This window comes from Tyto alba, unplaced genomic scaffold, assembly GCF_018691265.1.
Source record: "Tyto alba isolate M040663 unplaced genomic scaffold, T.alba_DEE_v4.0 Super-Scaffold_20000042, whole genome shotgun sequence".
In the NCBI taxonomy this organism is placed as follows: domain Eukaryota; kingdom Metazoa; phylum Chordata; class Aves; order Strigiformes; family Tytonidae; genus Tyto; species Tyto alba.
The window spans coordinates 2,940,249-2,953,602 of NW_024881293.1; the positions used below are offsets into that span (position 1 = coordinate 2,940,249).

A 13,354-nucleotide genomic window follows, 5' to 3' on the forward strand; every position below is an offset into this window, starting at 1 on the left:
TATGCAAGACTAGATCAACACTCTACCAACATGTGACAGATTCTTTTTTCTCAGAAATAAGGGCTGTTAGACAGGAACTGGGGCTGAAGCAGGATTTGGGAAGCAATGATGTATATTAATCCTTTCCCGAATCTTTCCTTTTCTTGGGCAAGTAATAATCTACTGATTTACATATATTTAGGAATGTGGTGAGTTTTAGTCAGTGCCCACATGTGAACTAACTATACCAGTGTGCCATATAACTGAGTGGAGGAAGTATGTGACCTTCTCCCTCCGTTTCCGTACTTTGAAGTCCTGCAGTGCCAGGACATCAGACTCTGAAGCATAGCAGCAGAAGCACAGATTTGCTTCCTTTCTGCTGACAGTTATGGAGGAGGTAACCTCTGCAGAAGAGTGGGGCAGACTTGTGGGAGAGGTTTTATCTTTTTTTTAAAAACAGAGAGGGGGGAAAAAAAAAAAAAAAAGGAAATCAAACCAAACCAAACCAAACCTAAAACATGGTTAGGCTGTTTTGCTCGGTGAATGTGAGTCAGAGCTGTCATTACGACCCCACAGCACTTTGTGCTATGAAGGAGCAAAGCAAGGTTAAACGTAAGCAGTGATACAGTGATGTAAAGAGGGTTGTGGATGGGAAATGCAACACCTTCCACAGAGCTTTGCTTCACTTTTGAAAGTGATAACTGTCAAAGGAATTTTTTAGCTATAGATATAAAATATGGCGCTATAACTGTGTTCTTTGTACTGAAGATGTAAGAGAGTAGGATGCAAACAGTCAAGGCTAATGCAAGGAAACAAAAGGAAATATTGGCTTATTGTCTTTAGAAAAACAGTAAAATAAATATTCCCATATAATAACTTTCAGCATGTCTTGAATCTTAAATTCTGGGATTATTTATTCTTCAATAATGCTGTTTCATATTTATTTAAAAGAATGTTTGCTTATTGGGAAATGCCACTCTAATATGAAACTGAAATTTGTTAGGGGAGTATGTCAGTTTTAATGAAATTTATTTTGAAAAGTTGAAGTAAATCTTTTTTTACCTTATCAGAATGGAATGTTTGGAATTTGGTATGTATTTTCAGAACAAAAAATGAATGTATTACACCATGAAAGTCAAACTGGAACAAATAATGACTTTTTAGTGTTAACAAATTCTCATCAGGAACAAAAAGGTCTTTTTAGGATTTCATTCCATTTTCATCAAAGGTACTCTGAAGAACACCTTTCATTTTTATGATTATTCATATAAACACATTTGTCTCAGGTCTAGGAGTAAGCCTTTCTAAAGAAGGATAAGCTATTTGTGGGACTAAATAATTTCTTCCTTTAAACTGTACTCTAGATATAGAACTGGAGCTCTTCAGCTTTCAGGAATTGGAGATGTCCAAGTTTCTGTGGCTACTTCAACACTTCTTAACATTTTAATTATTCTTCCCGATAAGGAATAGCTTCTCCTATACCAGCCTATTTCTCCAGCTCCAGCCTGTTCCTCCAAGAAAAAAATTTTTAGATTCATTTATTGAACTATGAAGAATTTAATAAAATCAGCTTCTATAACAGTATCAAAGTGCAACAAAGGGAAAGAAATTTGCCTGCAGATGTAAAACACGTTAGCAAAAAAGCTAGGAATGTCTGAGTAATTGACATTCTGGGATGAAATTGTTCCTTAGGGACAATCATGGCAGGAACTTGCCTTCTAGTGAGGACAGCATGTTGCTGAGTAAGGAGATAAAGACTGGGAGCCGTTGCTGAGCCTTCTGATTTAAAACATCAACAAAATTATTTCAGAAGAGCCAATATACCCTTGGGAGGGGGTATGGAGCCAGAGAAATGAGGGAGCAGCTTTCCTCTGAACTGTACCGAATTAAGGGGCTTTTTAATGAAAGTATAGTTCACTGTACTGTAATTCTGTTAAGCCAATATCTTTTGTGAAAATGAAGGAGTTATTCTAAGGTTCTGATTTAACAGTCCATCTACATTTAAAGCAAGACTTCATTATATGGTCTATTTGTTTCAAAATAGAAGGTAAGAGGATACCTATATGTAAGTGGATGACTTTGCTGTTTGGTAGTGAACTTGTGCATGTGCTCAAATGCTGTAATGAAATGAGGTTTAGCTCTACGCAGGGATGTTGTAATTTGGTCTTTTTTGTCCTGGGTACGTTATGACAATTCCCACAAATTGCCAGGATATGAGTGCATGGGTCATCCTCTTTTTTTCTCTTTTTTTTTTTTTTTTTTTTTTTTTTTTCTTGCCAGGCAGTTCTGTGTGTTTTTAATCACAGTGGTTTAAGGGAGGAGGTGGAAAGGGTCTGGACTGCAAGCAGCCCCTATGTTTTCATTTCATAATCTGTTCTTTCCGTCTGACTGTATCAGTCACTTGCACAGCCTTGTGAGAGGCTTAGGCTGTCTCTGGTTCAGTAAGACCAAAGAATGAAACATAGCTGGGGGAGTAGAAAAATAGTAACTACATCCTGCAAAGTGTCACGCCTCAGTGGCAGAAGTGGTGTGGGATGATACGTGTTCCTCTGAATCAGACAGTGTTACCGGCTGAACCCAGGAGCCCTGATGTCAGTGGAAGACTCCCCGTTGTCACAAAGGGGCTTTGAGCCGGGCCTGTGAGCAGCAGCTCCAGCAGCAGCAGGGGCAGCCTTGCCACTGCTTCTGTGTAACGCTGCTGCTGAGCTGGGTGCCCCACGGGGCAACTGCCGGCAGCTTCATTTCTGTGCCTGTGCATGACTCTGGTTGCATGCAGCACGAGGGTGGGTCAGTCTGCCCAAGTACACTTCTCTGAAAGCATAGTGCTTTATGATGGTCTCTTCTCTGGTATTGGCTTGGCCTTATAATTGGTCATTTATTTGGCAGTTTATCCTGGAACTAATTGCATTTCCTTGTCGAATGAAATAATCTCTATGTGTACATTTAATTTACACTGCAAAAACCTAGCTCCAGATTTCCTTTCCCTGCAAGTGAGCATTGCCCTAGGTAGTATTCCTTACTTTCTGGATCATAGTAAAGTGTGACAATGAACTCTGGGGACAATGCTGTTTCAGCTTCTGGGGTAAATGGGCTGGAGAGAAGGGACTGTTAGAGCTCCAGGTGCAACATGAATCTGTTAATTGCCCTTAATCTCAGATGACAACAAAATTATTACCATTTTCCTGAAATATCTCAGGAATTATTCCCCTTTTCACTACAGCTAGTTCTAAAACACGAGGAATTCTATCTATCAAGGTCTAAACTTTTTAGAGCTGTATTACCAGATTTGATTTTTTGTTTGTTTGTTTGATTTATTTCAGAAACCCGTTGAGGACACGTGTCTTCTAGGACTGATGTTCAGGAGTGCCAAGCAGGCAGAGCTCCTGTAACTTGTCTGAGCTTGTGCATGCTTGTCCCTTCTGCAAACCGAGGCTCTAGAGTCTTAAACTGGACAGAAGGTTTCTATGGTTTTGGGTTACATATCAAAAGAAGCTGGCTGAACATCTGTTATGAAAAATGCAATGTATGAATAGAATTCCACTTCCAGTTTTATGGACACCCTCAACCTGTGATTTATATAATGTTTTCTAAGACTAAATCTACTAAATTAAGGATTCAAAAATTGAGATGGGCAATTCTGTACAGCATGATCTGCTGAAAGATTACCTCACAGTAAAACAAAGTTGCTTGTTGAAACCAGGTCATGAAAACTTGTAGTTATCATTCTGGGTCTCCTCCTCTTTCAAAGAATAGAACATTTCCTCAGGCTGAGTTGGGTGGTTTTGTATTTCAGTACCTGCCAAAAGGGGTGGGTTTGGCTGCAAAGGGAAAACAGGAAATGGCTTGAAAATTAATAAAGCTTGCAGAAAACAGTTTTTATGCTTCTGACCAATTATTGCAGGGCCCCCACCTGCCCCAGGGTACAGGAACAGGAAATTCATCAACAGAAGGAGACAGTATCTTTTTAGTTACAGAGCAGATTTGCAGAGGATATAATCAAATTGAATGCTTAATTTACACTTTTTGAGTGTATTTTTAATGACAAAGTAGGAAGAGAAAATATAGGTTTACTTTCTGTATACTGGAGTTGTTGTAAGCTAAGGTTTCGGTTGTACTGGAGATTGTTCTGTGGAAAGAGAAACTCTAGCAGCACATGGAGCTGGACGTTCATGGAAAATACTGTAGTAAATCAGGCAGAAGACAGGACATGAAAATCTGTCACCATGCTACAATCTCTGACAACTTGTAGGGCTTTGTGGGACAGTAGAGGCATAATTTGGATATTCCTCTTTCAACAGACGAGATATTTGCATGGCCTTTTTATATGTGCATATATAGAGAGAAGTCATATGTATATGTACAGGCACATACTCAGATCTACACAGTGGACTTTAAACTGAGAGTATGGATGATTATTCCCATTTTATGGGATTATTTACATGGAATTCAAAGATTCTTAGAAGGCTTCTACAGAAATATAGATCCTCAGAAAGCCCTCGGAAATGGCTTTTACCCTCCCTTATTCAGAAATTGTTGAAGTCTGTCATATCTCTTCATTGATTTGCATAGGCCTTAAACAGCTGTGGCTTTGTGGTAGCCCTTGAGTCACTGTGCTTTTAGTTTCTGATTTCTGGAAATGCATTTGGTATGCAAGACAAGAGAATGTTAGCCTCTAGCTTTTAAAATGTCCATCCAGAAGTTTTTCATTGGCAGGTGTCAGAGAATGGGAGAACTGGAGGATGCTGCTTTCACCCTATTTGTGTCTCAGGCAGCCTTTCCTGATTGACAGGGCCACCACTCTTGATGTGAAGTCAGACTTGCAGCTGATATAAGACAGAAGAAGAATTTACCGTTTGAAAAGTAAAATGTATCCTATAGGAAGGGATTGGTATTAATATTGACAAACTCAAATATGCATATTATGTAGCTATTTTTAAGATAAACAGCTATAAATCAAACCCTGTTCCATGACCATCTGTGCTCCTGACTGTAAAATGTTATATGCACAGATGTGTGAGCAACCCTAGCTGTCACATGTAGAGAAAAGAGATTACTGAGTCAGAAAAGTGCAACAATTCTTGAAGTTGAAGATCTTAAGCTAGAAGTGTAATGATATTTATCAGCCAGTTTTAGAGATGGGGCTAGATTTTCAGCTGATATAACTCAGTTTCACTGAAATCAATATATACCAAAATTCACAAACCACCACTCCAGTCTATGGGGCACAGAGGTAGCCTAAAATATTTTATGATCTGATAAATGGGCACACACTGAGCCAGTGTCTCTAGGCTATACAGCAGGCTGATGGAGAGCGAGCAATTCTGAAGCAGCCAGGTCCCATCCTAGCCACGAAATCCAGATGTATTGCATTGACTCTCAAACTAGTATTTAAGGGGAAAGAAGTAATCATCTACGCTTGCAATAGTTTCATTTGAGATTTATGGGCAGTTGTTCTTTTTAGAAGCTGCTTTTCTCCATGATGCCATTTCAGTCAGTCCTGAAAAGACTTGATGAATATTGTCTGGGAGAAGGAAAGGGTAGAGAGGGCTACACAGTAGTTTCATGTTAGAGCGTGTTGACCTATGTAAAATGTCAAGATACCTCTATGATGTTTCGAAGCCTGTGGTTTGATGTTAAAGTGAATTTGTTTTCTGCTTTTATCATTTCAAAATTGAAATTGTTTTTTGTTCATACCGGAAGGCTCCTCAGTAGAAGCAGATGCATTTGGGCTATTTAACACAAAAACATGATTTATAATCTTTTTTAATTGAGTAAAACCATTGTCTACCTGAAGTAAAACACTGGTGTGAAGGCAGTAGGACATATTTGGTAGACAGTCTACACTGCCTTTCTCAAGAGGATATGTGTGTTGTTTGTTTATAAAGACCCCTGGAGCAGAGATTCTCAGCTGCTTTCTCAATAAAGCTTTTTCCTGAGAGAGTGAAGTTCTCTTGGGGCACAGTCCTGAAAACATGAATTTCACAGAATGCAATATGTCACATAGAGTGTGAGAGCCGGTTGTAGGGAGTGGGCATGCTCCCGAGGACACACTGGAGTTGGGATTTCTGACAGTAAGTACTTTATCCAGGAAAAGTCTTTCCAAAGTCTGCCAGCAGTTGTCTCTACGTGACATACAATGGCGTGACTCAGAGTTAAATATGGAATGCCCACTCTTTACTACTTTTAAACCTGTGGATGACCACCGTGTATTTAACAAAAAATTATAAGGTTGACGTAGGTTTTCTTAGGTCAGGAGTGTTCTTTCAACTAGAAGAGTTATATAAGGAAAGCAACACAGCAATGGAGCCAAAAGGGGGGAGAAACACGCACATACTGTATACTCAATCTCTTGTTTATTACAGGATGGTTCTATGAGTTTGTTTTTTAATACTTTCAAAGACTTTCACTGCTTTTATAGTGAGTTTATACAGATAAAGTAAATGCCTGTAATTAGGAATTTACTTATCCTATTTTTTTTAAAAAATACACATTGTGTTGGTGTGCTGAAAATTCACCAAGAAATGGTGTAATCCTGACAAGGTGGCTGAGATCCCACCTGCTTGGAAGCTGAGCAGAACCCAGTGCAGGCCCTGTACTCTTTGAATTCACACTGTGTCCTTGCAGCCAGGCCCTCGGCTCTCTGAGCATCTTCAGCATGGGGCAGGAGTCACGAGGGTTTACAAGGAGATGGACAGACTAAGGCACACACAGCATAGGGGTGCAGCCATTTATTCTGTAATTGAGTAATTGTCCAAGTAAACTTGTGTTGCCTGCTAGAAGAAATTAAATGCGCCTGGATTACTACCCCCATTAAGTTCCATGACAAAATTCCCGTTTTTACTCTGATTTTCAGGCGGAATCACATATAAAAGAATGTAGTTTCTTTTCCTTTCTGTATGGAAAGCATGTTCCCAAGAATAAGCAGCTTTGTGAAGTGCAAAGACAAACAAAAGCTGGTGGAAAGAGTAGTTGTGTCTCAAAGGGGGGGAAGGCAGGTGGGGACAGAAACGCAGGCTGATTGGGGATGGATACTTATGAATGTGGGGAAGGAATGAGTGCAGAGAGATATCCTCATGTCATATAACTGGGATTTATCTGCAAATACGGTAAGAGAATAAATAAGCAGAAAGAGACCATCTACCTGTTACTCTGCAGCCGTGAGAGGGAGTGACATGCTCACAGGTACTGTTCTGTTTAAAATGCACTCGCTGCAGTCCTGGGTTCTACCACTCCCCTAGTCCCAGTGAGAAATATGCTCCACACCAGTATGGGTTTGGGCTGCAATTTTTTTGCCATGTCTTCAAGCAGTAGCATGTTTTTCCACCCTGGATACATGTCCAAAGGGGTATGAAAATGCATTCTTCAGTGAAGGGTTCAGTGAGAGAAATAAGGCAGAGTGGTCTTTCAACACTAGAAACCATGGAGTTTCTGAAAACGTCAGTCGGTATGGTGACCCTAGCTCACCTTCTGACTGGAAACTAAATTCAACAGATAGCATCAACTTGAAGAATTTTATTAAGGAACAAAACATACCTCAAATTAAAATGAAACCAAGCACTGAGATCAGGGTGGAGATCACGGACATTTCAGCTATTTTGAAAAATCTGGATTAATTCACATGTTATTCCATTGACATGTATCTGAACTGTGTATTGTGATCTCTTAAAATGAAATTCTGTACCACTGAATTTAATAGTCTCAGCTGCAATCTTTGCATTACTCAAACCATTACATGAGATCATTTTTTGTGATAATAGATTTTCAGTAATGACTCAAGGGGAAGAAGGGAAAGCAGTTCAAATTCAGGATTTTCCTATCCAAGGGGTATGTTAATTTATGCTTTAAATTAGGAAATAAATGTTTTATGCTTTGCACTGTATTTTCAAGACCTGTCTTGCATAAACTACTATTAGGACACAAAGGAGAATGAGATAGTTCCTCTCTTGGAGGCCTGCTCGCCACTTTAATAGCCCCATCTACATGTGTCTTCAGATCAAGGCACTACTGTATTGTTAAAATATAAATATTTAAAAGCTCATACCTTTAAAAATGGAAATGCTGAAAGCTTTTGAGGTGGCTATAATCTAACTTTAGAGGTCCATTCTGTTGCTGCTTCTAGTTATTTCCATATGAAACAGTGGGGAAACTGAGGCACTGAGCATTATAGTGACTTTTCCAAAGTTACACAGTAGATCAGGAATGAAAATAAGTACAGCAGATTGTCCCTCCAGTGCCAACGCTGTCTCTGTTCTATAAATTGTTTCATTAAATATAAAGGGTGAATTAAGAGGGGTTTTTCTTTGTTGGATTGTTAATATCTTCCTAGTTTCACTGCAGGAAACTGAATTCATACTGATTTATGTATTTGTGGGTGTAGGCAGTTGTACACCAAGTACAATACAAAGTATATTAACAATTTTAATTGACTGGAAGCATTATTGATAATACAGCATCTTTCATAGAAGAGAAGATTACTGCTAAAATAAGGGATTTAGGTCCATGTATCTTATACCCTGTATAGCCCATAAGTCTTATAGCAGTTTTATCCACTCCCCTGTTTAAAAAACGGAGACTGAAGCCCTGAGGTATTACGTTGTGAGTAAAGGTAAAACACTGGGTCTTAGATGGAGTTTTTTGTTTTAGAACATGTATCCAGGGAGTTTGACTTGTACTTTATTAACATGTAGAATATTTACATTGCACAAAACTGTGTGCACATAAATCTTCCTGAAAGCTCATCAGGAATTATGGATCTCTATTCTTGGCTCAGCAGTTGTGACCCTGCATCCTTCTGCTTTTGCCCTCTGTCACTTAAGGTCATGTTGTGCCACAAGGCAGCGGGTAGTACCAGACAGTACTTTTTAAAAGTAACAATAAGGTGTCTGCTCTACTGTGTGCTGCCCAGTAGCCAGTGATGATATTTCAGTATACGATCTTTTCTGAAAAGTGACAAGTCTAAAAGCAAACTAAAAGTCATTAGGGATTTCTAGAACACTTGCATTAACTAATCCTTTATTGGATGGTGGTTTTTTTTTTTTAGCATCAAAAGCACCTCTCAAATGATTCATCTTACTCCAGAACTAGTCAACTTGTAACTACTTTCCTTTGGCCATCCCACAGAATAGCATGTAACACCTGGTTGAAATAGCTGGAGGAGATGCTCTTCTGGATAACGTGTGACTTCTTATGCCATTTTGGTGAAAAGAAAGGTCCCAGTTCTAGAGGCTCAACAATAGCAATATAACAAAAGATAATTTTAAACCACTGTCAAAATCTTTCATTGCTAGTGACTCCAAAAACTCCAGAGTTGTTTCTTGGTGGGTAACTTTTAAGGAGGACTGCACAGATGCCATATCAATGTCTTGACAGCCATTCTATGCCTTTGTCCACAATAGTCACACAAATGCTTTGCTACAGGTACAGTGCTGTCTCTGGTAGCTTTGAGTAATTGGGCTGCTTGTGCACCTACTAAGAAGCTAACTTCAAACCATCTTCCTTAAAACAAATAAAACCTTCTTGATAAAGGAAAAGCAGGAAGCTAGACTTGTATTTGCAGGAAAAGCAAATAGAATGTTTATAGCATAAAATCTGTATCAGAAGAAGCCCCACATGTAATTTTAGCAAGTGCTTGCCTGGCTTCAGCAGAAGGAACTAAGTAATTTGTATAAGTGTCTGTGACAAGAAATAAATTGATGCCTTTCATTATATGCTTAGATAAGACATTTCTGACCATAAGTTTTAGATGACTTTTGGTAAACTCAGAAGATGATATCCTACTGAGGAATATCATAGAGAAAATGTAAGAGTTAACAAAATAAATTCCTGCTTAAAAACTGAAAACATTTTCTAAAATGAAAGCAGAAATTAGCAGTTTAAATTAATTTTTCAATTTCAGTCTTTTGAAAGTGTTTTGTTGGACACTTTTGACTTCTCTATTTTTAGTCTTCAGCCATTCCAGGATCCCTAGAAATATCTTTTTTGCTTATAGCACAGCCTGAAAAAATGGAGAGTATAATATATTCTACGTGTTACCACGTGAACAGTATTTTTACCATATTCACCTTCTGTGCCATGATCTTCCTGAAAAATTTAAAAGAGCCTAAAGCAAACATACTTTTTCTTCTGTGTTCCCTTCAATTTGAGATTTAAGAGACTTCACTTATACCATTTTTGTGAGATTGATATATTTTTGATATTACTGAAGAATAATAAATAAAAAAAAAAATGTAGACCCATCCCAAAGATTGTGATGACTGAGAACAACACCCTGCATACTGCTAGGGCTAACACCCATTAACTGCCCCAGGGAGGAAATTCTGCATTTTGCTTTCTTTTGGTAACATTTCTCAGCTTTAATATCTCTAAAATGAGGCAGCCCCCAAAACTGTAGAAGAATGTATAAGCAGATGTATGAAGGAATTCATCCAAACATTATTTATATACACAAAACAGATATGCCTCGTGACAAAGGGCAGTGAGTTACCCGTGTGCAATAGCACTGTGTAATAGTGTGGGACAACTCCTGGAGGCTGGAACTGTGCAACCAAGTACTAGGACACCTTCACCTCCCAATACTAAGGGTCCTACTGAAGTTCTAAGATTTAAAACTACTATGTACCACCAGTACCAGTATCACTACATACCAGTATCAGCACGTAGGCTGAAAGAAATTGCGTTAAAGAGAGCAGCTGTGCTAGTGATTACTAATGCACCATTCAAAGTGTAACTGTAGTAAAATTTTAGAGGTTATGTCTGATATCACCGAGTACCAAAGAAGTACCCCCAGTTTGTTGTCAGTGAGGTAAGCAATTTCTGAAGCAATTACAAAAGCCGATCATTGTAGTAATTAGCATTGGTCATCAACATGCTTTTGAATAGCAAATCCGGAGGCAGTATTACAAGGCTCCAAACATCTCCCTTTTGGGGATTGCTGTATTTGCTGATATAATTTCACCTGACATTTCACCCATCTTATTAACAACACGAGTGAAATGTCAGAAGACATTAAGTCAAATATGCTGAATTCCCTGAGGTACACTATACTTCTGTAGAGCCAGAGAAATTTGTAAGAGGGTAGAAAGATTACTTCAGAGGGAAGACAATTGAATGACCAGGATCATCTACCACGTGCAGGGCTGTAGATATACCTGTACTACAGACTGTAGTTACATCAAGAGATTGTAATTATAATGAGTTTCTGTCATCTTGTGAGCATTTTTTGCATACAGTAAAGTATACAGGCCTTTTCAACATTTACTTCATAATTTAAAGGTAAACACAAGTCCTTTGTGTCAGGAGATTCATCCCATTGGTTCAAGTGTCTTTGTCATCATTTTGTTTGGTTTTGTTCTTCATGTGGGTATAAAAGAGCTAGGCCTTTCTTGACTTTAGAAAGGGAATTTGATTTATCTAACATAGGATTTAAAAGGATGACACATCTGTCCACGGAAAGAGCGGTACAGATGAAGCATAAGGGCCAAACTTTCAGTTGTTTCCACTACATTACCCTCTCCAAATTTTCTGTATTCGATTTGGAAAAAGAAAAAAAAAAAAAAAAAAAAAAAAAAAGGAGGAATTACACATTCATTAATTCAGCTGTAGACACATACACACAAACATACGTTTGCACACCCTTATCCTGTCAGTTTTCTTCCATTTGAATGTAGTGCAAGATTCTAGTGTTCCTTGCCTTTCCTCCAGTCTTAATCTATTGTTTTGTTGTCCCTTTGTACTCCTTAGTGCTATATGGTTCCAGTGCAGAGATGGATGCATTTCTGTGGAGTAATTATTTTGCAGAAAGCCAGTTGTTCAGAATTAACCTGTAAAATATGAAATTCCACACTTGTGGGAATGGTGCACGTAATTTAATGAGTGTGTGACGCTCTTCAAAGGGTAGTTTTCAAGCTTTAATTTGAAATTACACTCTGATCTTTTAAGTGCTTAGTTATATTTTTCATGAAGTATTTTTATGGTAAAGGGCAACAGAGAGGGGTGTAATAATTATTTCCATTATTTCTACCACTCAACTGATGCTTGGAATTCTCACTGATGCAATCATGCTTTCTGCATATTTAAATCCATGAAGTGTATGCACCGATATGGTGGATGGGAGAAGGGAATTAAGCACAAATGACCATCTTGGGGTTTTTTTCTCTGCATTAGAAAAATCTAGAAGATCTAGCCTCATTTTTTCCCCTGTTGTGACTAGCTTGTACCACATCCAATAAGTTAAATTAATACAGCCAAGGAAGATAGCTTGTAATGTCTTGTGAAATCCCCTTATCAAAGCAAACTGAAGAGTCATTAAAAGACCTTGAACTCCAGTTAAATTAGCCATGCCTTTCAAATGGAACTGTTTTCTTGCTGGGTGTATATTTGGTATGAATTTGCATAAAATGCTCACAAGTGCACCATCATCATTGGTCTGGAAAAGACATTCAGCCCATTAATGTTACAATGTTAATAGCAAAATGAATTAAAGTCCGTCCTTTGTTTGTGTTGGGTTTTTTTGTTTGTTTTGGTTTTTTTACTCTCTGCTGTACCATGCAGACCTAATCATCTAGAGGGGTAATATACTCCAAGAATATATATGTGGTGTTTTTATAAACATGAGCTGTCAACTGTTTTAATTGCTGTAAATCTGTTTGCTGTTCATTAGAACAAAGAGAACTCTCCAAAGGGTTTTCTAGGCACAGAGTACAAATTAAAACTATATACTTCCTACTGAGAGAATACACATTTTCTTCCCAGGTATTTCAGAATAATTTCTGGTTTTCCTTCCTTACGGGAAAGGAAAACTTGCTTGCTTTCGTTAGAACATACGCCATTTGTCATACTTCACCCTCTGCTCAGCCAGACTGCAGTGGCACATTCAGCCTTTGAATGCTTTGATAAAGCATTTAGCAGTTGTTCTCTGTAGAAGGGCTAGAAAGAATGAGTGGGGAGTTGTACAGTTTGGAGGAAATCGGTTCCCGAGAGTTATAACTTTCCTGTCTTTTGAAGCAAATATGCTATGTTTATAATGGCAGTCATGGGTTTAAAATAACAATCTACTTAGCTTTACATCAGGGCTGGATTAAATTTTGTGATATCTTGGGGCTTTAAGAATTTGTTCAAACTTCCTTCTCTGTCCAGCTTCGCTGCTTGAAACTTAGGTGCAGGTTGAAACAAGTTTCAGATATGAAAGTTATGTTCAACTCCAACTGCTGCTTTAAAGTGACTGACTATCATAGATTTTCCTCTACAAATCCTATGTTGAATTTCTTACATATATTTTTATTTAGAAACTCTGAGCTTCTAAACAATCTCAGATCTCCCCAAGATTTTTCAGATCTTAACAGACCGTTGGTGAATGTCACCAGATAAATAGTCTTTG

The 13,354-nt window shown here is 38.3% G+C and overlaps 1 protein-coding gene across 1 annotated transcript in view; it reads left to right on the top strand.

The window, feature by feature from the left end:
- The window catches only part of LRRC38 (leucine rich repeat containing 38), a 71,594-nt gene that overhangs the window by 33,815 nt on the left and 24,425 nt on the right, over positions 1-13,354 (top strand). The window lies entirely within an intron of this gene.